Genomic DNA, 27,120 nt, shown 5'->3' on the forward strand with positions numbered 1-27,120 from the left:
TCACCCTCTAGCTGTTCTGCTTATAGATCTCCATTATATCTGCAGATCGACTTTATGTATGGTGACATGTTATCTGTATCCTCCTTCATATGGTACTGCTTCCAGGTCAAAGGTGGCCAGGTCACATGGCCCAGTATTTATTATCCAAGAGAGGTGCAATTGATGCCTGTGGTGAATGTATTACGGCAACCATTCACCACTGTATTACATTACATTACATTGTACTATGTTGATGCCCTTGTGGGCTCCACCTATGGACCATTGTATTACATTACATTGCATTGTATCATGTTGGTGCCCTACAGTTCTAGCTGATTAAAACCACTGTTCACTTCAACTGTCTCGTGTGAATTGATGGTCGCATCAATTTAATCAGCTACAACATCGCGATGGAAGCAGCCCTCAAACCTGATTGATTGGAACTCGACCCACAGGCCGCTGAAGCCAAAGGGATTTTTTTGCACTGGCTCTGCTGTTTTGAGGCCTACCTTGCCGCCTCCTCCTCGCCCTCTGTCACCGACGAACAGAAACTGAGCCTCCTCCATGCCCGGGTGAGCCACAGAATCTCCGTGCAGATCGAGGAAGCGATCACGTACGCAGATGCGGTCGCGATCCTGAAAAGGCAATACGCGAGGCCGGTGAACGAAGTGTTCGCGCGGCATCTCCTCACCACTCGCCGCTAACGCCCCGGGGAATCGCTGGAGGAATACCTTCACGACCTGAAAGTACTCGCGCGAAGCTGCAACTACAAGGCCGTCACGACCTCACAACACATGGAACTCGCCATACGGGATGCCTATGTGGCTGGAGTCCGGTCCAACTACGTCAGACAGCGCCTGCTCGAAAAGGGCGCCCACGACCTAGAAGAGACGGTAAAACTATCCACCCCGCCCGAGAAGTAGCCTTTCAGAGCCTCAACGCTTTCCCCCTCCGACCACGCGACCCTCTCGTGGACACCCGACCAGAGGGTGCCCCAGGCCTGTGCCGCACGGTTGCCCGCCTACCCCGGGGGCTGCCCTGCTATTTCTGCAGCCAGCACCAGCACCCCAGGCAGCGTTGTTCGGCTCTGACTCACAGACCTGCAGACCCTGCAGCGTGGCTGCGTGCCTGCCGGCACCGCCCCCTCCAGACGCGTCATCTGCCTCGTGCTGTCCGTGGGGTCAGCCATCTTTGACTCTACCCAACGATGCGACTCACGGGGGCCGCCATCTTGGCCGCCATCTCCCACACGGCCGGCCATGTGCGACTCATGGGGGCCGCCACCTTGGCCACCATCTTCATCGCCGCCGGACACGTGCAACCGACGGGGGCCGCCATTTTCATCGCGCCCGACACGTGCGACCGACGAGGGTATCCATCTTGGGACCACCCCACCACCTCCGACCATGCCGGCTACCCGCAACTCGGCGCGGTCACCCTCGACCAGTCACACCCCAAGCGCCTCAGGAACTCGATGATGACCATCCGGGTGTAGCCATCTGTGATGGCCACTTCCAGAATACAAAATGGACATTTGCAAAGATTGCAGGGAAATATAGACAATGCTAAGAAAGCAAGCAGGCACCGAGCCTGTCTGCATATTGGAGAAACAGCTCCCAGACGAGACTGAAACTGTAGGCCAATTAGCATATGGATGGCCCATCTCCGGGAACAAAGGACGATACTTCAGTAACCGATCTGGCCCCAGAACTCACGCCGCCAGTCCACCAAACCGAAAGCAGAAAACAAAGCAGGCCACCGGCCACCTAGGACACGACCAGCCATCAGGGCACCCACCTCTTTATTGGTCAGGATCAATGCGAATGATCAAGAAATGGCCCAATTGATTGGGGCCAAGTTCAAGGCCCACCCAAAAGCGCGCGAAGCCCCTTCGGATATAAGAAGAAGGCCCCAAGAGAGAATCGCTCACTTGGACTTGGCTCTCACAGCGGAGAGACCCGTCCATCAGCTACACCAGAAGCAAGTAAGTCCAAGGTCAACGCTCGCTACCAGATGGACAACCTTAGCTGTTCCCCTCTAGCACTTCGACCCCAGCAGCCACAGAACCGAACAATGGCCATTGTTCCTCTGACTGAGTGGGCGCCCGAAGCTAAGTATAGGCTTTAGCAGTAGTGATAGTTTAGTCTGTAGTATTTCGTGCATGAGTAGATATTGGTGTGTGTGTAAATAAACAGTATTGACTTTGAACTAACTAACTGGTGTACAGGCTCTTTGATCAGTATTCGGGTTTGAACCCTTGTGGCAGTATCGAAAGATACCTGGCAATTCTAAAGCAAACGTAATTAGAATTAAGGAAGGCGACCATATTGACCGCCATATTTAGAAACAACCAAAGAGAGCAACACGGATCAATGGGCATGAAACGCCCTGCCTGTTTGACTCCGGGAGCACGGAGAGCTTCGTACTTCCAGACACGGTAAGGCGCTGTTCTCTCCAAATTTCCTCAGCATTCCATACAATCTCCCTCACTTCATGATCGCATTCAATGCAGATCCGGGGGTACTGTGTCGCGACCCTCGCGATACAGGGCGCCGAGTACGCCAATTTTAAACTATATGTCCTCCCCGATCTCTGCGCTCCTCGCTTGTTGGGACTGGACTTCCAGTGCGACCTCAGGAGACTGACACTGAAGTTCGGCTGTCCCCTACCCCCTCTCACCATATGTAGCCTCGCGACCCTAAAGGTCGACTCTTCCCCGCTCTTCGCGAACCTCACCGCCGACTGCAAACCCGTCGCCACCAGGAGCAGGTGGTACAGTATCCAGGACAGGACTTTTATTAAGTCTGAGGTCCAGCGGCTCTTGAGGGAGGGGATCATCGTGGCCAGTAATAGCCCCTGTAGAGCCCAGGTGGTGGTGTCAGGACTGGGGAGAAGAACCGGATGGTTGTTGACTACAGCCAAACCATAAACCGGTATACGCACCTCGATGCGTACCCCCTTCCCCGGAAAGCGGACATGGTGAATCAGATTGCACACTATTGGGTGTTCTCCACAGTAGATCTGAAGTCCGCATGCCACCAGCTCCCAATCCGCCCGGAGGATCGCCACTCCACGGCTTTTGAGGCAGACGGCCGTCTCTTCCACTTCCTCCGGGTCCCCTTCCGCGTCACCAACGGGGTCTCGGTCTTCCAAAGAATGATGGCCCGAATGGTGGACCAGTACAAGCTGTGGGCCACATTTCTGTACTTGGACAACGTCACCATCTGCGGCCACGATCAGCAGGACCACGACGCCAACCTTCAGAAGTTTCTTCAGACCGCCCAAGCCCTCAACCTCACTTATAACAAGGAGAAATGCGTTTTCCGCACAACCCGACTGGCCATCCTCGGCTATGTCGTGGAAAACGGAGTCCTAGGGCCCGACCCCGACTGCATGCGCCCCCTCCTACAACTCCCCCTCCCCCACTGCCCCAAGGCCCTGAAAAGATGCCTTGTGTTCTTTTCGTATTATGCCCAGTGGGTCCCCAACAATGCGGACAAAGCCCGCCCACTGATCAAAGTCACCATCTTCCCACTGATGGCTGAGGCCCGCCAGGCCTTCAGCCGCATCAAGGCAGATATTGCCAAAGCTGCGATGCGCGCGGTGGACGAGTCCATCCCCTTCCAGGTGGAGAGCGACATGTCAGAGGTCGCCCTCGCCTCTACCCTTAATCAGGCAGGTCCATAGCCTTTTTCTCCTGTACCCTCAACGCCTCCGAGATTCGACACTCCTCAGTCGAAAAAGAAGCTCAAGCCATTGTGGAAGCTGTGCGGCATTGGAGGCACTACCTCGCTGGTAGGAGGTTCACCCTCGTCACCGACCAACGGTCGGTAGCCTTCATGTTCGACAAACACCCGGGGCAAGATCAAGAATGATAAAATCTTGAGGTGGAGGATCGAACTCTCCACCGATAATTACGATACCGTATATCGTCCTGGGACGCTCAATGAGCCCCCAGATGTCCTGTCCCACGGCACATGCGCCAGCGCGCAAGATGACCGACTCCGGGCCATCCACAACGACCTCTGCCACCCAGGGGTCACCCGGCTTCTCCACTACATCAAGGCCCGCAACCTGCCCTACTCCACCTAGTAGGAGGTCAGGGCCATGACCAGGGACTGCAAATCTGCGCGGCGTGTAAGCCGCACTTCTATCGACCAGACAAGGCCCACCTGGTAAAGGCATCACGGCCCTTCGAACGCCTCAGCATCGACTTCAAAGGGCCCCTCCCCTTTACCGGCCGCAACGCGTATTTTCTCTACGTCGTTGACGAGTACTCCCACTTCCCTTTTGCAATCCCCTGCCCCGACATGACCTCGGCCACCGTCATTAAGGCCCTGCATAGTATCTTCACCTTGTTAGGTTTCCCCACGTACGTCCACAGTGACCGGGGCTCCTCGTTTATGAGCGACGAACTGCGTCAGTACCTGCTCGGTAAGGGCATCGCCTCGAGCAGGACTATAAGTTACAACCCCCGGGGAAACGGACAGTTGGAGAGGGAGAACGCGACGGTTTGGAAGGCCGTCCTCCTGGCCCTACGGTCTAGGAGTCTCCCAGTTTCCCGCTGGCAGGAGGTCCTCCCCGACGTGCTCCACTCCATTAGTTCACTCCTTTGCACAGCCACGAACGAGACCCTTCATGACCGCCTATTTGTTTTCCCCAGGAAATCCACCTCCGGAGTCTCGCTTCCGTCCTGGCTGATGACACCGGGGCCTGTACTCCTCTAAAAACACGTGAGGAGCCATAAGTCCGACCCCCTGGTCGAGAGGGTCCAGCTCCTTCACGCCAACTCCCAGTATGCCTACGTGGCGCACCACGACGGCTGACAAGATACTGTCTCCCTCCGGGACCTGGCACCCGCAGGTTCCCCTACGACCATCACCTACCCCCCCACCACCCTACACCGAACAGCACCGCGCCCCTGCATGGCCTACACCCCCCCTCCTACATCCATTCCCCCCATCGCTGACCTACAGGGATGAAGCTCCAGAAGACACGCTCCCGGAGTCAACATCCATGCACGCAGCGACGAGTTCACACCCGTGCCCGCAGCGACGAGTTCAACACCCGTGCCCGCAGCGAAACCGGAGCTCAGGCGATCGCAGCGCACGATCAAGGCGCCGGACAGACTCAACCTGTGAGCCACTTCACCCCCACTAGACTTCATTTTTTTAACATGGGGTGAATGTGGTGAATGTATTACGGCAACCATTCACCGCTGTATTACATTACATTACATTGTACTATGTTGATGCCCTTGTGGGCTCCACCTATGGACCATTGTATTACATTACATTGCATTGTATCATACTGATGCCCTTGTGGGCTCTGCCCCTGGCTCCGCCCCCTCAGGGGAGGTATATAGATCTGCTGCCCTGCAGGCGGCTCTCAGTGCAGAGCAGTCGCAGGCAGGCACAGTTCTAGCTGATTAAAACCACTGTTTACTTCAACTCTCCGTCTCGTGTAAATTGATGGTCGCATCAATGCCTTTCTAATTTAATCATTTCAAACCTATTTAAAATCATTTAAAATCAATTACAGATTCCACAGGCATTTTAAAGAATTTACTCTACTGCTTCCTGCTTCCAAGTCATAAGTCATCACAAATCCACAAGTGTTGTCATGGAGTTGGCCATCATTTCCACGCTGTAAAGGACGAGTTCCTGGTTCTGTGCAAAGCTCTGTACCAAGTTGGTGCCTGATTCCTCCATGCTCCTTGACAGTGAAGTTGGGCTCCTTAGCAAACCTACCATCGCACCTCCTCACCGAGTCCTTTTCAGCAGAACTGCAGCCTCAACCTTTGAAGTACTGGCACATGCGCTATTCTTTCCCCTGGTCTTTGCAGCAACCTTGGTGACTACCAGATGCAGATTGCATCTCTACACTGCCTGGTAAGTTATATTCACTAATAATGTAAACGTAAGAAGGTAGATAGATCATGGTAGTGGAACAAACTAACACACAATTAATTAGAAATTAAAGATAATGCAAAATGTCCCACAGCCAAGTTGTGAAAATAAGTATATATTTGGGAAGGTTCCTTTCCCTCTTTCAGAAAAGAACCCGTCATCTCGCATGAAAGATTGTTTTTAGCTTTAGTGCTATGAGTTAAATTATACCGCATAGAAAAAATATTGATTTTAGTATAAAGGTGGAGAGTGTTGCTATGACTTAAGCCATATAATGGTCTGCTGGAAAGAATATGATTGCTGATCAGAAAGGCCTTTTCTGTTCATTTGCTCATGTGAAAAGAGGGCAGTGAGTTTCAGGCCATGAATTTTGTTGGCAGTTGATGTAAAAACTATCCTAAATTCTGTATTCCACAATCATAAACAACAAAAATATATTGTGTGGTTTCCTGGTCGCACATGTTGGTGCAGCTGGCCAAAAACTGTTGGTGCTCTTTTTCACATCTGCATGTTCACTCCCAATGGCATCATTGGGGCTGAATACCAATTTTTATGCAATGGCCTGAGAGAGAAGCCGCAGTAGCTTTCCCACCAAGTGAAGACTGGGGCAGGAGGATCAGGACTAAATGTGGGACAAGAAAGTGCACGAGTACTCCTCCAGTCCCCACAAGGAGAGCTTAGGCCTGCCCTGACACAGACTAATACATATCAATCAAATCAATCTTAAGGCACAAATGGAGGCTGTCGGAGCTGATCAGATCATTTGCCGGATAAGCCTTTGGCACTCATTTGGATGGCCATTATTAGTTACAGCAGCAAAGTTTTGAGGTGAACAAATGTTTTTTGAGATTCAAGTATGTTTTTATTCAGTTTTATGAGGCTGTTAAGATGACAATATGTAATCTGTCTCAAGAGAATAAATGGGGGCATTCTGGTGTTGCATTATAGAGGTTTATTTCTCTCTATACCAGCTACAGCCACTTCTTTGAGTTACAGATGTTTGTCCGTATGAATACAAGAACCGTTTATTGAGCTTTCGTGTCACTGCACTAGTAGGATTGTCCATGTTTAGAAATGAAGGGTTATAGGGCAGTACGGTGGCGCAGTGGTAGCACTGCAGTCTCAAGGCGCCGAGATCCCAGGTTCGATCCCTGCTCTGGGTCACTGTCCGTGTGGAGTTTGCACATTCTCCCCGTGTTTGCGTGGGTTTTGCCCCTACAACCCAAAGATGTGCAGAGTAGGTGGATTGGCCACGCTAAATTGCCCCTTAATTGGAAAAAATGAATTGGGTACTCTAAGTTTATTACAAAAAAGGAATGAAGGGTTAAATATCAATGGCAATGAAATTTAATTAAACTTAACTTCCCATATTTCGATTTTTGCTACAGTGTGCTGTAATGCTATGTGGAGTAAGGCATTTGATTGTTTGTGTGTAAGTAACAATTCCTGGTTATGTTCCATAACCTAGCAGTTTGTTTATGGACGCATGGAAATGCTCTCTTTATTATCACCTACAATAAGCTGTAAACATCCAAGGGAAAATATAAGGAATTATATTAATAATCAACAATAGTATAATAGCTTGCATCCCAGACTGCAGCCAAGCAGAAAATTTAGTTCCTCAGACTCTTCCAAGAAAGTGCATGCAGTCAATTTTCTCTTTGAAAGTGGAGTCCCGCTGCCGGGGCTGAAAGTGGGAGCTATCCCCACGTCAAGCCACAATAGAACCATTGGCGGCATGTTGCGGGCAGCAGTCAATTAAGAGGCTACAGCTGAAGCAGCCATCAACTGAGGTGGGGCCCAATCAGAGGACCAGCAGTTTGGCAGCATTAGCAGCATCGCTGATGCAGCTTTAGGGGGAGGGAATATCAATGACATGGTGTTATCAAAGACAGATGAATTGGGTTGGGGGTTGCTGGGACCAGGCAGCAGGCCTCTTTCATCGAGGTGTGGTGGCGGCTGTTGAGCACCAGCAACTCCATTGCCACATGGACAGCCACTGCCACTGGGGGCCACTCTGTGGGCCCTGGAGTGCCAATAAAAGTGAGTTTCATGCCCCAGAACCTGCTGGAAGTCTCCAATTTCACTTGGTGATCCCCCACATGGTACCAGCTCTCCAACCAAACATGGGCAAAATTCCTGAGGAGGTGTGAAGTGGCTCTTAATTGGACAATTAAGTGGCTCAGCTGGTTTCCCAGTCGGCAACCATGCCACCAACCTTGCCACCAATGGCAATATGACATGGTGGCGGCAAAAGCTTGGGCTTCCCATCTGACACCATCTGTTGGAGATGGTCATTGTTTGGCACTTTTATCTTGTGAATATTACTTGCCATTTGTCAGCCCAAGCCTGGATATTGTCCAGGTCTTGCTATATACGGGCACAGACTGCTTCAGTATCTGAGGAATTGTGAATGGTGCTGAACATTGTGTAATCATCAGCGAACATCCCCACTTCTGACCTTTACATGGGGAGGGAAGGTAATCATCATTATAGAGTGCAATAATTTTTATGTTCCGTAAAAGAAAATAAACCCTAACATGGGCCAGAAATTACTGCTGCAGTTAATAGCAGATGCATGTTTGACATGTTTGTTGGAATGGCAGTCCTCAATGCATTATTTTAACAGAAGGATTTAACCTATTTAATTTAACTTACCTAGACAGTTGTATTGCAGTCAATACAGGTACGTTTTATTTTCATACTTTAAATATTCCTAACGTTACCAGGAGAAAATAGTTTTTGCTTGAAAGGCAGACTAACAAGCAGAACTATATTGGCTCTAAAATGCACAAAACAAAGTGTCAAAATCCAAACCTTCTGACACCACAGGTACCCATACCCCCAGGACAGAAATTTCACACCATCAGCACTCCAATGCTTTTACCTAATTTTCAAATTTACTATTGCTGTACTATTGCTAAGTACATTCGAACTTTAGCAATAAAATAAAATGTTGTATAGCCTTACAGTTTAGCATATGATCTTCCCGTGTCTCATGCCCATGAAAGATGGGACAAGGGGGGTTAGTGGGTGGGTGAAGGGTGGGTATGAAAGGGCCTCCTGAAGACTGGGGGATTGAAGGGTGAGTGCCCTGAAAGGGGGTGGTGGAAGGAGGGGCTGGGAGGCTTGAAAAGGGGGTGCCTCAACGACCCCATAGCAGGGTGTCCTCACTTGGGGGAGGAGGTAATGCCCATGTGCGTGGGGGGTGACTTTCACTTTGGGTGGGGTTTGGGGGGGGGGGACTCTCAAATTCACTTCAAAAGAGAGGCACACTTTCAAAATGGCGGCCCCATCTCTAAGGAGCCAGTCTTACCATTAAGTTCAGCCCCCCACTGCTGAAAACATTTCTAAATGTGGTCTAGACTGTCATAATATACGCCAGTATATCATGGTGCAGATACACACACACTGATAGACACACAGCAAGACCAATCAACACACACAACACCGCAGCCAATCACCAGTTAGAGCACACTCACTATAAAGACAGGGGGCATCAGAGTTCTCGCTCATTCGGGATACAGCCTCCTACAAGGACAGAGCTTACAGCTTACAGCACAGATCCTCACCATGTGCTGAGTGCATAGACTGGTTCGGACAGGCATAGGTCTTTAGTTTAATCTAACATCGTGTTAACCCACAGTGAAAGTATGTTCAACAGTTTCTAACTTAATAAAATAGTGTTGCACTATTTTAAGTGTTGGTGGCCTGTATGTGTTCCACGGATCCAGAGCATGCAACACATCATGATACCAGGAGTTGAGGGATATTAGAACTTCTTAGACCTACCTGCAAGTGATCTGTCTTCCACCAGCATACAGTCATCCTGCAAAATGGACAGCGTCCGCCCGCCGCCGCCGCTCCGCATCACCGGTAACCTCGGGGTCAACTGGAGATATTCAAACAACGCTTCCAGCTCTACCTTGAAGCCACAGACCGGGAAGATGCCTCGGACACCAGGAAGATCGCTCTCTTCCTATCCACGGCCGGGGAACATGCCATCCACATTTTCAATTCTCTCACCTTTGCTGATGATGAAGATAAATCAAAATTCAAGACGGTCCTCTTCAAGTTTGACACTCACTGCAACATAGAGGTGAATGAAAGTTTCGAGCGCTATGTATTCCAACAGCGTTTGCAGGGTAAGGATGAACCTTTCCAGTCCTTTCTCACCCACCTCCGCATCCTTGCGCAGTCCTGTAATTACGGGCCCACCTCCGACTCCATGATACGCAACCAGATTGTTTTCGGTGTTCAGTCGGACCCCCTACGCCAGCAGCTCCTCAAGGTGAAGCAGCTCACCCTAACGACCGCCATCGAGACCTGTGTGCTACACGAACACGCCACTAGTCGGTATTCCCACATCCAAGTGGCTGAAGCGGCGCGGCAAGGTCCCCACAAGGCAGAATGGGTCCCGGTAATCGAGCAACTCCAGGGCCTCAGCCTGGATGAGGGCGGCATTTCGGGCTGTTTAGCACAGGGCTAAATCGCTGGCTTTGAAAGCAGACCAAGGCAGGCCAGCAGCACGGTTCAATTCCCGTAACAGCCTCCCCGAACAGGCGCCGGAATGTGGCGACTAGGGGCTTTTCACAGTAACTTCATTTGAAGCCTACTTGTGACAATAAGCGATTTTCATTTCATTTCATTTCGCGCGCTTTTTGCGGACTCCCGTGCTTGTGCGCACCGAACGAGGGGACGGCAACGTCGATGAACGTACTGCACAGGTGTGCACCACGTACGGCTGCACCGCACATGCGCGGTGGCGCAGCGAACGTACTGACGCTACAACGTGTGGCAACTGTGGCTCTGCCCACTTAAAGCGGCAATGCCCTGCCAAATCCCGACAATGCCTGAGATGTGGCAAACTTGGCCACTATGCTGCTTTATGCAGATTAGCTCAGCCTGCCAATTCGTATCGCTCCAGCCAGCCTCGCAGGAATGTCCGCGCCATTCAACCCACGGTCACCGAGTCCGATGCGGACCTACTACCCGATATTGACACCGAGGACCCGAAGGCACCTTTTTGAGTCGGTATCGTTACAAAAAACAGGGTGTCCCCGAAGCAAAGAATCCAGCCTCTCGGTTTACAGCATCGATCCGGACGATGAGTGGTGTGCCACCCTTACGGTTAACCAGTCCAAAATACGATTCCGCCTGGACACTGGTGCCTCTGCCAATCTCATTGCGCGGTCTGACCTCCAAAGCCTTCGTGTCAAAGCAGCCATCCTCCCATCAGCCTGCCATCTATTAGATTATAATGGCATTGCCATTGCTGCCAGCGGCTCGTGTCAATTTGAAGTGACGCACAGGTCACGCAAAGCCATTCTTCCCTTTGAAATCGTGGGCTCCTCGAAAGCCTCCCTGCTTGGCGCGCAGGCATGCAAGCTGTTGAACCTAGTTCAGAGTTCACTCTCTCTCTCCTGCTGACGTGTCTGCCTTTCAGGACACCGACTTCAAGGCGCAGCTCGACGCCATTATCAACCAGTACCACGATGTCTTCGAGGGCATGGGCACGCTCCCGTACACCTACAAGATTTTATTAAAACTGAATGCCCCGCCTGTGGTGCACGCACCTCGCAGGATCCCAGCAGCCCTTAAGGACCGCCTCAAGCAGCAGCTGCAGGACCTCCAGAACCAAGGAGTGATTTCCAAAGTCACGGAACCGACCGACTGGGTCAGTTCCATGGTATGTGTAAAAAAGCCTTCCGCCGAATTGAGAATTTGCATTGATCCCAAGGATCTAAATCGCAATATCATGAGGGAGCATTATCCAACTCCCAAGCCGAATAGCTCACATGTGAGATGGCTCGCGTCAAGCTCTTCACCAAACTCGACGCCTCAAAAGGATTCTGGCAAATCCAGCTCGATAAATCCAGCAGGAAACTGTGCATATTTAATACCCCCTTTGGCAGATATTGTTATAACAGGATGCCGTTCGGGATCATATCTGCATCAGACGTGTTCCACAGGATTATGGAACAAATGATGGAAGGCATTGAAGGTGGTCGCGTCTATGTCGATGACATAATCATTTGGTCCACCACCCCGCAGGAGCACGTTAATCGACTCCAGCGCGTATTCAGACGTATACATGAGCATGGTCTCCGCCTCAACAGGGCCAAATGCTCTTTCGGTCAAACGGAACTCAAGTTCCTCGGGGACCACATCCCCCAATTGGGTGTGCAGCCGGATGCGGATAAGGTAGCTGCCATCACAGCTATGAAAACACCAGAGGACAAGAAGGCGGTCCTCCGATTTCTGGGCATGGTCAATTTTTTAGGGACGTTTATCCCTAACCTCGCCTCTCGTCCCATGGCTCTCAGGAACCTGGTCAGGAAGACGACAGACTTCCAATGGCTCCCTGCCCACGAGCACGAATGGAGAGAACTCAAAACAACACTGACCACGGCCCCGGTCTTAGCTTTCTTTGATCCAGCAAAAAAATTTCGACCGATGCCAGTCAATCCGGCATTGGGGCAGTGCTCCTTCAACGTGATGAAGCCTTATCATGGGCCCCCGTTGCATATGCGTCACGTGCGATGACCCCCACGGAGCAGTGCTACGCGCAGATAGAAAAGGAGTGCCTGGGCCTTCTGACCGGTGTGGTTAAGTTTGACGATTATGTCTACGGACTTCCTCAATTCACCGTCGAGACCGACCATCGCCCGCTGGTCAATATAATACAGAAAGACTTGAACGACATGACGCCTCGCCTCCAGCGTATTCTTCTCAAGCTCCGGCGATACGACTTCCAGCTGGTATACACCCCAGGCAAAGACCTCATCATTGCTGACGCCTCCTACAAGGACAGAGCTTACAGCTTACAGCACAGATCCTCACCATGTGCTGAGTACATAGACTGGTTCGGACAGGCATAGGTCTTTAGTTTAATCTAACATCGTGTTAACCCACAGTGAAAGTATGTTCAACAGTTTCTAACTTAATAAAATAGTGTTGCACTATTTAAAGTGTTGGTGGCCTGTATGTGTTCCACGGATCCAGAGCACCCAACACATCGCAGACCAGAGAGGAACACCCCACGGCCCAAAGAATGACTAAGGATCGTACTACCAGCCGAATCCCACCGGAATCAAAGCCGACGCAGCCGGTAGGTGCCAGGAGAGGTCTCCCCCGCGCTTCCCGACAGCCGTTGCGCTTCACGAGATCTAACCAGATCTCCCGAGATGTTGTGATCTGGTTCCCGCCCACAATGTGCGGGCCCGAGTCTCGCATGGCTAAGTGAGTTTAAAAACCCACTTAACTGCGTTGACGCCAGATATAATTGGCTCCCAGCATCTATCGGCCTCCCCAGGGAGACCCTAGCTGGGCAGCGATTAATGCTGGTCCATGCAAACATGGACAAGGAGGAACAGCTCCTGTGGGTCTCCCAGGCCATTGTCTCATTTTGTTTCTGGTTGGTTATGTTCAATCTACTCTTTTATAGTACTACTTCAGTTTACTTCTCCTTCAATATTTGTATTTTCTTTTCCATTTAATCGTTAAACTCTATCATGGGCCCCCGTTGCATATGCGTCACGTGCGATGACCCCCACGGAATATTGAATATAGGAGTTGGGACGTCTTGTTGAAGTTGTACAAGACATTGGTACGGCCACACTTGGAATACTGTGTGCAGTTCTGGTCACCCTATTATAGAAAGGATATTATTAAACTAGAAAGAGTGCAGAAAAGATTTACTAGGATGTTGCCGGGACTTGATGGTTTGAGTTATAAGGAGAGGCTGGATAGACTGGGACTTTTTTCCCTGGAGCGTAGGAGGCTTAGGGGTGATCTTATAGAGGTCTATAAAATAATGAGGGGCATAGATAAGGTAGATAGTCAACATCTTTTCCCAAAGGTAGGGGAGTCTAAAACTAGAGGGCATAGGTTTAAGGTGAGAGGGGAGAGATTCAGAAGGGCCCAGAGGGGCAATTTCTTCACTCAGAGGGTAGTGAGTGTCTGGAATGGGCTGCCAGAGGTAGTAGTAGAAGCGGGTACAATTGTGTCTTTCAAAAAGCATTTAGATGGTTACATGGGTAAGATGGGTATAGAGGGTTATGGGCCAAGTGCGGGCAACTGGGACTAGCTTAATGGTAAAAAACTGGGCGGCATGGACTGGTTGGGCCGAAGGGCCTGTTTCCATGCTGTAAACTTCTATGATTCTATGATTCTATCATGATGGCTTTTTGATTCAGAACTCTTACTATTCCTCTCAGTGAATATTTTTGCCATTAATTTTATACGTGCCCTTTTTTCCAGATTCTACCAATCTTTTCCTTCTCGCCACTTCCCCTGCTGAAAGTTCAGACTTTTTTTATTAGAAATTTAGTGCACCCAATTAATTTTTTCCAATTAAGGGTCAATGTAGCATGACCAATCCACCTACCCTGCACATCTTTGGGTTGTGGGGGCGAAACCCACGCAAACCCGGGGAGAATGTGCAAACTCCACAGTGACCCAGAGCCAGGATCGAACCTGGGACCTCGCCGCCGTGAGGCAGCAATGCTAACCACTGTGCCACTGTGCTGCCCTCAAAAGTGCTGAATTCTTATTGACGCACCTGCAGATGCTGTTCAAACATCAGTCCCTTGCCCAAATGACTATTTTTCATGCATGAGAATCTTGACAGGAAATTCACGCTTGGTACGTTACTATGGTGGCTAATCCGATCCTCACCTGATAATCATGAATGCGCAATTTGCAACAGCGATCAGTAGTGTAAAGCTTGGCTGTGTTTTTCCTCTCCCACCTGGTGATACCAAGGCCAGCTTTAAGACACTCCACACAATATCCTGGCTAAGATTGACACTGGTTGGAGGAGAAATCCTCTGGTCCGTATGACTCAGCTAGTCACTGGATAAATTCACTGAACCATAGCTATCTGTTTATTTTCTGTCTTTCTTTTCACTGAATGCCTATCATTTTAAAAGTTCTGGTTTTCTTTCTTTCGGCCAGCTGGTTTTAGTTTCCTCACAGTCGGTCCACTTGGATCTCCACTTTGTATCTGCAACCGTTCAAATAAACTGCCGCTTGCTCACCATTTAGTATCTTCTGCCCCAAATTCTAGAATGTAGCAAATTCAACTGCCAATATTCCAAATTGTCAGGTGGCTGACTTTTGAAGGGACTGAAGGGGGAGTATTTTTTTGTTCAACATACTGTCTGAACAAAATATTATATGAAATTGAAATTATGAAAGTTTAACTTTTTTTAACCAAAAAAAAATAACATTTCCCATCCAAACAAAGGCCAACGGTTGGCATTTTCCTGTCTAAAGCCACTCACTCGACATCATCCACCATCCTTGGGCAAGGTTAGAGATTTGAAAACTATTTTATTTCTCATAGGACAGAGGGTATGCAGAATCATTTCCCAGAAAAGCTACTCAGCTTGAGGACAATAGAACCTTCCAGTCAAAAATAAATCAATATTTGTTGAGAAGGTGAATTTAGGATGGTAGAGATACAACAACCCTGCTTGATTTTGTTTAAGAGGAAGTCGAGAAAGTCGAGTGGACTGACTCAATCACTTTTCTTCAACGTCACCACTCTTTTCCACATCCTCTTCACTGAGGCAGTCAGGATTGACAATATATGGGAACTCGGTATCCCCTCTACCCAATTTCCCATCCAAGTAATATACCCCCCCTCAACTTGGATCTAAATCACATCTCGATCATATCACTAAGGCAATATCTGGAGAATCCCTATATAAACCATTGTGGAAGCAACATCACCAAAGACTACAGTGTTCAAGAATGTCAACCACCAAGTCCTGGGGTAACTAAGAATGGGCAATTAATGCAGATTTGCCAGCATCACCTGTGTCCCACGAACAAAAAGATAAAAAGTTGGAGTGACAGAAAATTTCATGATGAAACAATCATGCAAAGCTGGCCTCATGAGCTAAATAACCTTTCTTCACTTAGGATTTGTTTAATGTTCTTTTAAATAGTGACATCTCTATCAATCATTCATGCATGGTCACCATAGACTTAGTGAGGCCTTGTCTTGCTTCCTGACATTGTTTGTTTCTTCTCTGGCTTTCTTCAAGTCACCTTTAGTCCACGTCTCAAGTTATCCACCCTTCCAATTTCTCAATCTTCCTCCTCTGTTTTTATCCTCAATTTCTACTTCAATTTTTGCCAGGACACGATTGTCACAGCTTTGTTTCCAATATCCATACTAGGCTATCTTTATTATTATTAGTAGTATCAATACTAGGCTATCTTTATCTATCTCAATGTACTTAGCGACACATTGAATTCTTGACTGTTACAAATGTTGAACTATGATATTGTGAATTTTTAAGGGCAACTGTTCGAAAAACACGTATTTGCTATCAGAAAACTTTTTTAAAAACCTTTGTTCAGAAAGGGATGTATGGACAACTTGGCAGTGCCACATGGGTGCCAGCCTGGCACTGCCAAGCTGCCTGGATTGCACCAGCTGGTAAGGGCACTGTTAGGTTGGTGGTGCCAGGCAAGCATTATTCCTACTGCAGGGATCGGAACCGGGGGAGGGGGGTGCCTTGCTCATTTGGGTGCAGGGGGCCCCAAGGATCTCATCAGTGAGTTGGGGCTTTGGAGGGTTTGGTGGTCAAGATCGAGGTGTTATTTAAAAATGACGTCCCGCTTTCTTCCTGCACTGAGGAGGTCCAGCGAGTGGAGCTCCTCGGTGCAGGAAAGGGACTAAATGCAGCCTCAGCGGGGAGTTCCCCGCTGAGGCCCTGGATTAAAAAAGCGTCCCGGTAAATAGCATTGTATTTCGCAGCGCTGTGAGTGGGACCCGGTTCTAATTTGATTAGATCGCGCCCTTAGTCTCCGAAGCAGAGAATCCTGGGCGCGATTCTCCGCTCCCGCGCTGGTTGGGAGAATCGCCTGGTGCGCCATTTTTCCCTGCGACGCCGGTCCGACGCCCTCCCACGATGCACCCAAGCAGCAAGAATGGCCCCGTCGGGTTCTGCGCGGCGCAGGCCGGAGAATCGCCTGGGACACCCAAAATGGCGATTCTCCGCTACACCCGCTATTCTCCGGCCCGGATGGGCCGAGCGGCCTGCCCAAAACGACGGCTTCCCGCCGGCGCCATCCACACCTGGTCGCTGCCGGCGGGAACAGCGTGGGAACACTGGGGGGGCAGCCTGTGGGGGGGGGCGAGGAGGGTTCTTTCACCGGGGTAGGACTCAAAACGGGTCTGGCCCGCGATCGGTGCCCACCGATCGGCGGGCCGGCCTCTCTGAAGGAGGACCTCCTTTCCTCCGCGCCCCGCAAGATCCATCCGACATCTTCATGCGGGGCGGCCTCGGGGAGGACGGCAACCACGTACGCGTAGGTTGGCGCCGGCTGGTGCCAGCCAACCCGCGCATGCGCGGGTGACGCCAGTTAGGCGGCGGATGACGCGGCGCCGCTTTTATGCGGCGCCAATGCCCGGCACGCGCTGACGACGCTGCTTTAGCGACACGTCCCCCCAAGTTTCTCGCGGCCCCGATCCTAGCCCATTTTCGGGCCCTGAATCGGTCGAGATCGGGGCCGTTTCGCGACGTCGTGAACCTCAACGGTGTTCACGATGGCGTGGGCACTTAGTCGCGGGAGCAGAGAATTGCGCCCCCCACCTTTAAGTAACTTTTTCTTCATCTGCATTTTAACCTTTATATCTGCATTATAGTTAATAATTTTATCACTTTTTAAAAGTAACTTCCAGCAGTAATTTCATAATAAACTAACCTTTATCTTGGTTAAGACTAAAACTTGTCTGCTATGTCTTTAATTCAAAGTAGAAGGAGGCTACATACAAATTCTTTCTTACTTAGTTCTCATGGACCACTTTCAGGAAAGACATTGTACAAGGTCATGGCACTGACCTTCAACTCTTGATCTCTTTTGACTTTCTGTCCATCCATCTGACTCTGAGCATCCTCCATCATCTCCACATGACAAAAGCTGTTATCTTCCTCTCCTTTTATCAAACTCCAACTCTCACATCCAGAGTGCAACACTCCACACCAGTGACTGCACAAGATGTTTTTACAACTTCATGCTGATGCTTTTGGACTTCCAGATGCACCTTCAGTCACTGTTCATGCCTCTTGCCACAGCTAGCTGGTCTGGATTTCATTCTTGGATATTATTTTGTTGTTTATCATTGAGCCAAGGTACTTGAATTTGTCCACTGCCTCTACCTTGGTGCTCTCGATCTTGACTTTTCTATCGCCATTTAAAGACATAACACTGGTCTTTGACTCATTTATGTTCAGTTGAGAAGACTCACTGTATCTTTTGACTAGGGCTGCTATAGTCTCGAGTTCTTCCTTTGTTCTGGAAATGAGTGTGGTATCATCTGCATACTTGAGGTGCTAAATGCTACAATCTCCTATGATGCAGCCACATCTGTCTGGTAATCCTTCCTCCACCATCCTCTCTATCTTGTCTAACACAGCATTAAACAGCATGGGTGACAGAAGACACCCCTTCCAGTCTCCCTTCTCAAACTGGAATTGGATGATATGCCCATCACCAACTCTGACAACTCCTAAAGCATTCCTGTATCACTCTTGTACTAGCCACACAAGATGTTTGGGTAAAACAAAGTCTATAAGTATCTCTCATTAAGCACAATACTGGACAGTGATAACAATTTTGGCATAGTTAATGAACATGAGCCAAAGCTGGGCTTCCTGCTTATTATCACAATTCATCATGAGACTTCTGAGCACAAGCACCAATATCAACAGCTAATACATAAACACATCCATAGCATAGAAGCATGCTCTAACTGGTTGTTTGGTAACAACTTCGCATTCCATTTTCATGGAATGATCAATGATCAACCTTGAATCCTATTTGTTGAAAGACTCCCATTTATTGCTTACACTTCAGCTTCAATTTGTAACTGGGGAAAGGAGCGACACAGATGCCTGGTAGAATCCAATGTAGCTCGCAAGAGAAGGGACACGAAGGCCCTGTTGATCCTAACAGCCGGGTCCCATTTTAATAATGATTGGTAGCATTCTTATTGACATATGCCCAAATTAACTACCAAGTGGGACGGGAATAGAAAGTTGAAGGCAAGGGACCACAGGTAGGACTTGTGGGAACATCACTGAGATCTGAAGTGCATAACCAACTTTGGGTTGGTGTCCTTGCTATCTGCTCAGAAGAGTGGGTTAACATCATGAATGGTCGGATCTTGCCTGTTTTCCAACAGGAAATTTTCAACAACTTGGTAATTTTAACTGCCAATCCACCAGTGAATCTACTCAAGTTTGACTTTATGGTCAGTTAAATTAAGGGTTATCCTTAATTGGGGAAAAAGAGCATTTGGTATGAAAGAAAAAAATACCTCCTTGGAGGCTACTTTAATAACGGGGAAGAGAAGGGAATTTTGTTTGCATATATGCCCTTAGAAAGTTATCAAATGTTGATCAACAACTTTAAAAAACAGACTTAGCTCCAAAAAGTTGTTGACACAAGAACAGCCCTAGCATGCAAAAACAAGTAGTTACATGGGCTTTGTACCTTAAGCAATAAGTACACAAGACATCCATTCACTTGTGTTGGCACAGAAAACATCAGTATATGAAGCTTGAAGGAGAAATTCCAAATGCTAAAGGCATCAAATTTGAAATGTTTACATTAAAAATAAGTCATTCTGGTTTGAGCACTTTTAAACTTCACTATGAATAGATTTTTAATCTAAAAAAGGAGGAAAAGTAACAAGTGACTATTCAACAGATTAGCCCACTCTAATCGCTCCAGGGGAGGAGGTGGCGTCGTGGCATTGTCACTGGACTAGTAATTCTAAGACCCTGGTTCGAATCACACCATGCAGATAGTGAAATTTTAATTCAATAAAAATCTGGAATTAAAAGTTTAATGATGACCATGAAACTATTGTCCATCATCATAAAAACCCATATGGTTCAATAATGCCCTTTTGGGAAGGAAATCTGCTGTCCTCACCTGGTCTGGCCTACGTGTGACTCCAGATCCACAGCAATGTGGTTGACTCTTAATTGCCTTCTGAAACGGCCTCAGTTCAAGGGAAATTAGAGATGGGCAATAAATGCTGGCCCAGCCAGCAACACCCACATCCCATGAATTAATTTTTTAAAAGCAGTTCACAGAAACACTTAACTCTGCCCTAACTGTTCCCCATCCAATTCATTATCTGTCATAGAGGCGCACTTTTCACCCCTGCACCTTCTCTGCTCATTTTGACACTTCCTTCCATCAATCCTCAGATCTGTGTCCGAGGCCAAAACTTCTTCAGCTGCCTCATCAATGACTTCATATAATAATCTTTATTATTATCACAAGTAGGCTGACATTAACACTGCAATGAAGTTACTGGGAAAATCCCCCAGTTGCCACATTCCGGCACCTGTTCGGGTATACTGAGGGAGAATTCAGAATGTCCAATTCACCTAACAAGCACGTCTTTCAGGTTTGTGGGAGGAAACCGGAGTCCCGGAGAAAACCCACGAAGACACGGGGAGAACGTGCAGACTCTGCACAGACAGTGACCCAAGCAGGAATCGAAGCTGAAACCCTGGCACTATGAAGCAACAGTGCTCACCACTCTGTTACCGTACAGGTTTTCATAGTGTCTCAGGATCCTGCCAGGTGTCTACAGGGTTTCACAGGGTATCAGGATCCTGCCAGGAGTGTACGAGGTTTTACAGTGTGTACCAAGATTCTGCCAGGTTTATGGGATTTCACAGTGTATCAGGATCCTGCCAGATGTGTGGGGGTTTCACAGTGTATCAGGATCCTGTCAGGTGTGTACAGAGTTTCACAGTGTATCAGGATTCTGTCAGGTATGTACGGGATTCACAGTGTATCAGGATCCTGCCAGGAGTGTACGGGGTTTCACAGTGTGTATCAAGATCCTGCCAGGTGTGTATGGGATTTCACAGTGTATCCCGATCCTGTCAGGTATGTATGGGATTTAAAGTGTTTTAGGATCTTGTTGGATGTGTACAGGTTTTCACAGTGTATCAGGATCTTGCCAGGTGTGTACAGGGTTTAATAGTGTAGCAAGATCTGTTTGCTGATGATTGATGTTCAGCTTTAATCACAACTCCTCAGATAATGAAGTTGGCCAAACGCTCCAGCAAGACCTGGACAGTATTCAGAATTCGCCTGATAAGTGACATTCAGACACCAAAATGCCAGACAACGACCATCTCCAACAAAAGAGAATCCCACCTCATCTGTTTGATATTCAATGAAATCACCATTGGCAAAATGTCCCAGCATCAACATTGTGGAGTCACCACTGACCAGAAACTTAACTGAATCAGCTACATAAATACTACAACTGCTGGACAGACGTTGGATATTCTGTGATAAATGGCTCGCTCCGACTCCCCAAAGCCTTTCTGCAAGGCACATATCAGGAGGGTGACAGAATATTAGATATGAACTGCAGCAACTTACAAAGACTTCTTCAGCAGCATCTCAGAAAACTGTAACCTCTGCTACCTAGAAGGGCAAGGGAAGCAAGAACATGAGAACACCACTATCTGCAAGCACCCCATCAAGTCACACAGCATCCTGATTTATGGTGAGACAGTGGCATGACAGTAATGTCGCTAGATTAATAATCCACAGGCCCAAACTAATGTTCTGGGGGTGAAAATTCAAATCCCGCCAAGGCAGCTGATAGAATTTAAACTCAATTAATAATCTGGACTTGAAAAGCTAGTCTCAGTAATGGTGACCATGAAACTATTGTCTTTTTTGTATAAATTCATGAGATGTAGGCATCACTGGCAAGATTACATTTATTGTCCATCCTAATTGCCCTCGAGAAGATGGCAATGTGCTGCCTTCTTGAACCGCTGCAGACCATGTATTATATGAACATCCACGGTGCTATTAGGGAGGAAGTTCCAGGATTTTTGATTGTCGTGAAACCTATGGTTCGCTACTGTCCTATCGAGAAAGGAAACTTGCAGTTCTTACTGTGATATGGTACGAATTAAGTAATGGCATGATGGGAAAACTGGTCAATGGGAAGACTGGTCAAAAGGTTTGATACAATATAAGAAAGTCTGAAACTACTCATTCCAGCTCACTAGGCCCATTTAAAGAATGCTGCAGTGCCTTAAGTTGTCCAGATACGAGAATTCTCTACCTAACCCTCCCAATCTCTACTTTCACTCCTCCTTTAAACCACTCAAAATCCACATTTTTGGCCAAGCTATTCGTCACCTGTCCTAATATTCTCGTATGTGACTTTGTGTCAAATTTTATTTGAAGCACCTTGAGATGGATCTTTACATCGACAGTGCTATACAAATACTTGCTACTGTTTTGGATATTTTTTTAATATAAATTTAGAGTACCCAATTCTTTTTTTTCTAATTAAGGGGCAATTTAGCATGGCTAATCCACCTACCCTGCACATCTTTGGGTTGTGGAGGGGAGACCTACGCAGACACAGGAAGAATGTCCAAACTCCACACGGACAGTGACCCAGAGCCGGGATCGAACCCAGATCTTCAGCGCCATGAGGCAGCAGTTTCATCACTGTACTACCCTGTTTGGGATATTTTACAACGTTAAAAGCATTATATAAATGCTAATTGTTATTCCCATCCCTTCATTGTTTTCATTCTTTCACAGGATATTGGCATTGCTGGCAACGTCAATATTGCCTTTGAGAAGATGGTGGTGAGCCACCTTCTTTAACTACTGCAGTCCATGTGTTGTAGGAACACTCACAGTGCTGTTAGGAAGGCAGTTCATGGATTTTGACCCAGCAACAGTGAAGCAACAAGTCAGGATGGTATGTAGGTTGGAGGGGAACTTTCAGATTGTGATGTTCCTATGCAACTGCTGCCCTTGTCCATCTAGATGGTAGCGGTTGTGGGTCAACAGCAAGTATTTGTAGGTTTGGAAGGTTCTGTCTAAGGTGCCTTGGTGAGTTGCTGCCATGCGTCTTGTTGGCGGGACACACAGCTGTTGCTGTGTGTCAGAGGCGGAGGCAGTGAATGTTTAAGTTGACAGATGAGGTGCAGGTTACTTTGTCCTGGATGGTATCAAACTATTTCATCCCATTCCTGACTTGTGTACCCATCTGGGATGGCCACCTCCCGATTACAAAATGGACACTTTGCAAAGATTGCAGGGAAAATGGACAGTACTGAGAAAGCAAGCAGGTGCAGGGTTTGTCTGTTGATTGGAGCCACAGCTCCCAGACAAGACCGAAACTGCAAACTATTACCATACTAATGAGCCATCCCCGGGGACAAAAAGGTAACATTTAAGTAAACAATACCAAGACAGACACCCCGGCGCCAGAGGAGACCAGAACAAAGCAGGCCAACGGCCACCTAGGACACGCCCAGCAATCAGGGCACCCACCCCTCTATTGGAGGAAATCGATAGGAACGATTGGGAAACAGCCCAATTAATTGGGGCCAAGTTCAAGGCCCGCCCAAAAGCGCACAAAGCCCCTTTTGGGTATGAGAAGAATCCCCCAAGAGAGAATCGCTCTCTTGCGGCTCCAGCTCTCACCAAGGAGAGACCTGCCCAACAGCAACGTCAGAACAAGTAAGTCCAAGGTCAACGCATGCTACGAGACAGACGCTCCCAGCTGTTACTCCATACCAATTCGACCCCAGCAGCCTCAGAACCAAACAACGGCCATTGTTCCTCTGACTGAGTGGGCGCCCGAAGCTAAGTATAGGCTTTTAGCAGTAGCGATAGTTTAGTCTGTAGAGTTTTATACGTGAGTATATTTGACTGTGTGTGTAAATAAATGAGCATTGAGTTTGAACTTACTAACTGGTGTATCAAGTCTTTGATCAGTATTCGGTTTTGAACCTTGTGGCGGTATCGAAAGATACCTGGCGACTCTAGAGCAAACGTAATTAGAATTAAGGAAGGCGACCATATTGGCCGTCATCTTGAGAGCCAAATTAAGAGAAACACAATTAGCAACACTTGACCCTTGTAGATGGAGGATAGGCTTTGGGGAGTCAGGAGGCAAGTTAAACGCGACACAATTCCCAGCCTCCGACATGCTCATGTTGCCACAGTATTTCTACAGGTGGTAGAGCTGAGTTCACAGTTAGTGAGAATACTGAGGAAGTTGATGGAGGGAGATTCAGCAATGGTAACGCCATTGAATGTCAGGGAGTATGTTAGATTCTCTCTTAAATAGCAAATTATTACAGATGCTGGAATCCTAAGCAAAAACAGAGAAAGTTGGAAAAACTCAAGTCTAACTGTATCTGCAGAGAGAAATATTCTCTCGTTAGAGATGAACATTGCCAGACACTTATGGTGCAAATGTTACTTGCCACTTATCAGCTCAAGCCTCAATGTTGTCCAAGTCTTCCTCCATCTGCATACAGACTGCTTCAATAACTGAGGAGTCACAAATGGTACTGAACATCACGCATCATCAGCGAACCTCCCACACCCTCCAACGACCGCAACCATCTTCCAGTGTGCTGGGTATGAGTCAAACTGGTGAATGTTTCCCCTCAATTGCCATTGAACAAGAACAAAGAAAAGTACAGCACAGGAACAGGCCCTTCGGCCCTCCAAGCCCGTGCCGACCATGCTGCCCGACTAAAGTACAATCTTCTACACTTCCTGGGTCCGTATCCCTCTATTCCCATCCTATTCATGTATTTGTCAAGATGCCCCTTAAATGTCACTATCGTCCCTGCTTCCACCTCCTCCGGTAGCGAGTTCCAGGCACCCACTACCCTCTGTGTAAAAAACTTGCCTCGTACATCTACTCTAAACCTTGCCCCTCGCACCTTAAACCTATGCCCCCTAGTAATTGACCCCTCTGCCCTGGGGAAAAGCCTCTGACTATCCACTCTGTCTATGCCCCTCATAATTTTGTAGACCTCTATCAGGTCGCCCCTCAACCTCCGTCGTTCCAGTGAGAACAAACCGAGTTTATTCAACCGCTCCTCATAGCTAATGCCCTCCATACCAGGCAACATTCTGGTAAATCTCTTCTGCACCCTCTCTAAAGCCTCCACATCCTTCTGGTAGTGTGGCGACCAGAATTGAACACTATACTCCAAGTGTGGCCTAACTAAGGTTCTATATAGCTGCAACATGACTTGCCAATTCTTATACTCAATGCCCCGGACAATGAAGGCAAGCATGCCGTATGCCTTCTTGACTACCTTCTCCACCTGTGTTGCCCCTTTCAGTGACCTGTGGACCTGTACACCTAGATCTCTCTGACTTTCAATACTCTTGAGGGTCCTACCATTCACTGTATATTCCCTACCTGCATTAGACCTTCCAAAATGCATTACCTGACATTTGTCCAGATTAAACTCCATCTGCCATCTCTCCACCCAAGTCTCTGGACAATCTAAATCCTGCTGTATCCTCTGACAGTCCTCATCGATATCCGCAATTCCACCAACCTTTGTGTCGTCTGCAAACTTACTAATCAGACCAGTTACATTTTCCTCCAAATCATTTATATATACTACAAACAGCAAAGGTCCCAGCACTGATCCCTGTGGAACATCACTGGTCACAGCCCTCCAATTAGAAAAGCATCCTTCCATTGCTAACCAGCTCACCCCTGATCCCGTGTAAACTTAATTTTGCTACGCATCCTTGATGTCACAAGACGAAATACTGCCTTGGTGTCAAGGGAGTCACTCTCACCTCCCCTATTTAGACCAAGAGCTATTCTCCAGAAGGACCATTTACACCCAAAATGTTAAATCTCTTTCTCGCCACAGATGCTGCCAGATCTGCTCTAGCATTTTTATATGATTGATGTGCGAGGACAGGACATACCTGTGATATTGGCAGTCAAGTATTTTGACTATTCTATTTTCCCTTCCCTCTGCCATTCACTGCCTCCTTTCATTCTGTTTTGAAATGACATAACTGTTAATATACCAGACGAGGCCACTCAACCCCTACCCACATCACTGCTAGCATTAATGCAAAGATTGCAACTCTCTCGCCTGGTTCCGGCTGGAACTCCGGATCTTGAAAATTGCCACTAAAGGCCCCAGTTTTTGCAACAACATTGGAGTGTACAATGAATGACTCAGAAGCATTATAAAATAGTGGTAATGTTCAGTAGGTTAGGCAGCATCAGTGGAGTTGCGATCTCTCCACGAATACCTCCTGACCTGCTGAGCATCTTCAGCAGCTCCAGTTTATATTTCATATGTTCTTTTCCTGGGACAGATTCGCAGAGAGTGGAAACTGAGCTTGGCACTATCACCCCCCACCCCACTCGGTCCATCAGCTGGCTGGCTGACTACTGACAGGTTCACATAAAGGAAATGAGACCCAGAAATAATAGTTAAAGAAGCGCCGTCATCAGGGGCGTTTTTGGTGGTACTGCAGGATTTGTTCTGATGTAGTTGATGGTGAATGGCATCGACGGTGCTGCAGACCAGCTCCATCCGGGCCCTTGTCCCAGTGTGCACGGCGGCTTCGGCCCATCACCATGGAGACGGAATAAAATGGCGGCTCCGGGCCGGTGGTGGCGCGGACGTGCGACCGGGAGGGGGGAGATGGAGATAACGATAACCCGCCCACCCACCCACCCACCTCAGAATACAGTCAGTTCATCAGTATGGTGTCAGAGGCAATAGGAAGTGTTAGTATTACGAAGAGTTTAAAACGACTTGGTAGTGTAATGACTGCGACGTACCCGCTGGCCCTGCTCTTCCTCTGCTGATTCCAAATATACTCAATCTGCTGCAAGTACGGAAAGCGGACAGACCCAAGTGAACTTTGTCTTGGGATCATCCCACTCGAATCTGTTAACCAGTCTAACGGTTGTGTGTGGAAAATGAAGGGTCCCTTTTAGTGATGTGCACTCTCTCCTAATTATGATCCAAATTCTTGGAGGATGTTTCTTTTTGCGAGTTTTTTCCCCAGGGACATTTTAACGTGCTCTTAGTGTGCTCTTTCCATCACAGCTCAATTCGAGTCAGACCAAGACTCAAACCTTGGAATTCCCTGATGCTTTTGCTAATTGGTCTATCAGGGGAACCTTTTTGTTGTCTCAGCAATATGAATAATTTATACTTAGAAAAATAAGCAGTTAGGATGTTTAAATTTATTAATCTGTAAGATGTGGTGTCACGAGAAAAATTGAGGGACAGCCTGCCGGCGTAGTGGTCCATATGAGAGAGGAGGGGGATTGCGGGACAGCTTGCCAGGGTGGTGGTCTGTATAAAAGGGAAGGGCTGGGGGGGGGGGGGAATGCTCT

General features: G+C 48.1%; 1 protein-coding gene across 6 annotated transcripts in view; it reads right to left on the minus strand.

Annotated features, from left to right (window-relative positions):
- fggy (FGGY carbohydrate kinase domain containing) overlaps nucleotides 1-26,622 on the minus strand; it is a 554,287-nt gene extending 527,665 nt beyond the window's left edge. The window contains exons 1-2 of one of the 6 annotated variants that reach the window (XM_072510995.1): nucleotides 26,557-26,602; nucleotides 21,327-21,371 (exon numbers count right to left, since the gene is read on the minus strand). The gene's annotated coding sequence lies outside the window, so the exon portion shown is untranslated. Of the gene's footprint in view, nucleotides 1-14,567; nucleotides 14,872-17,749; nucleotides 17,929-21,326; nucleotides 21,372-23,678; nucleotides 23,696-26,556 lie in introns of those variants that run through there. The other 5 variants (XM_072510990.1, XM_072510991.1, XM_072510992.1 and 2 more) reach the window with 5 other exon arrangements.
- Between the last annotated feature and the right edge of the window lie 498 nt (nucleotides 26,623-27,120).

This window comes from Scyliorhinus torazame, chromosome 7 (assembly GCF_047496885.1).
Source record: "Scyliorhinus torazame isolate Kashiwa2021f chromosome 7, sScyTor2.1, whole genome shotgun sequence".
Lineage (NCBI taxonomy): Eukaryota > Metazoa > Chordata > Chondrichthyes > Carcharhiniformes > Scyliorhinidae > Scyliorhinus > Scyliorhinus torazame.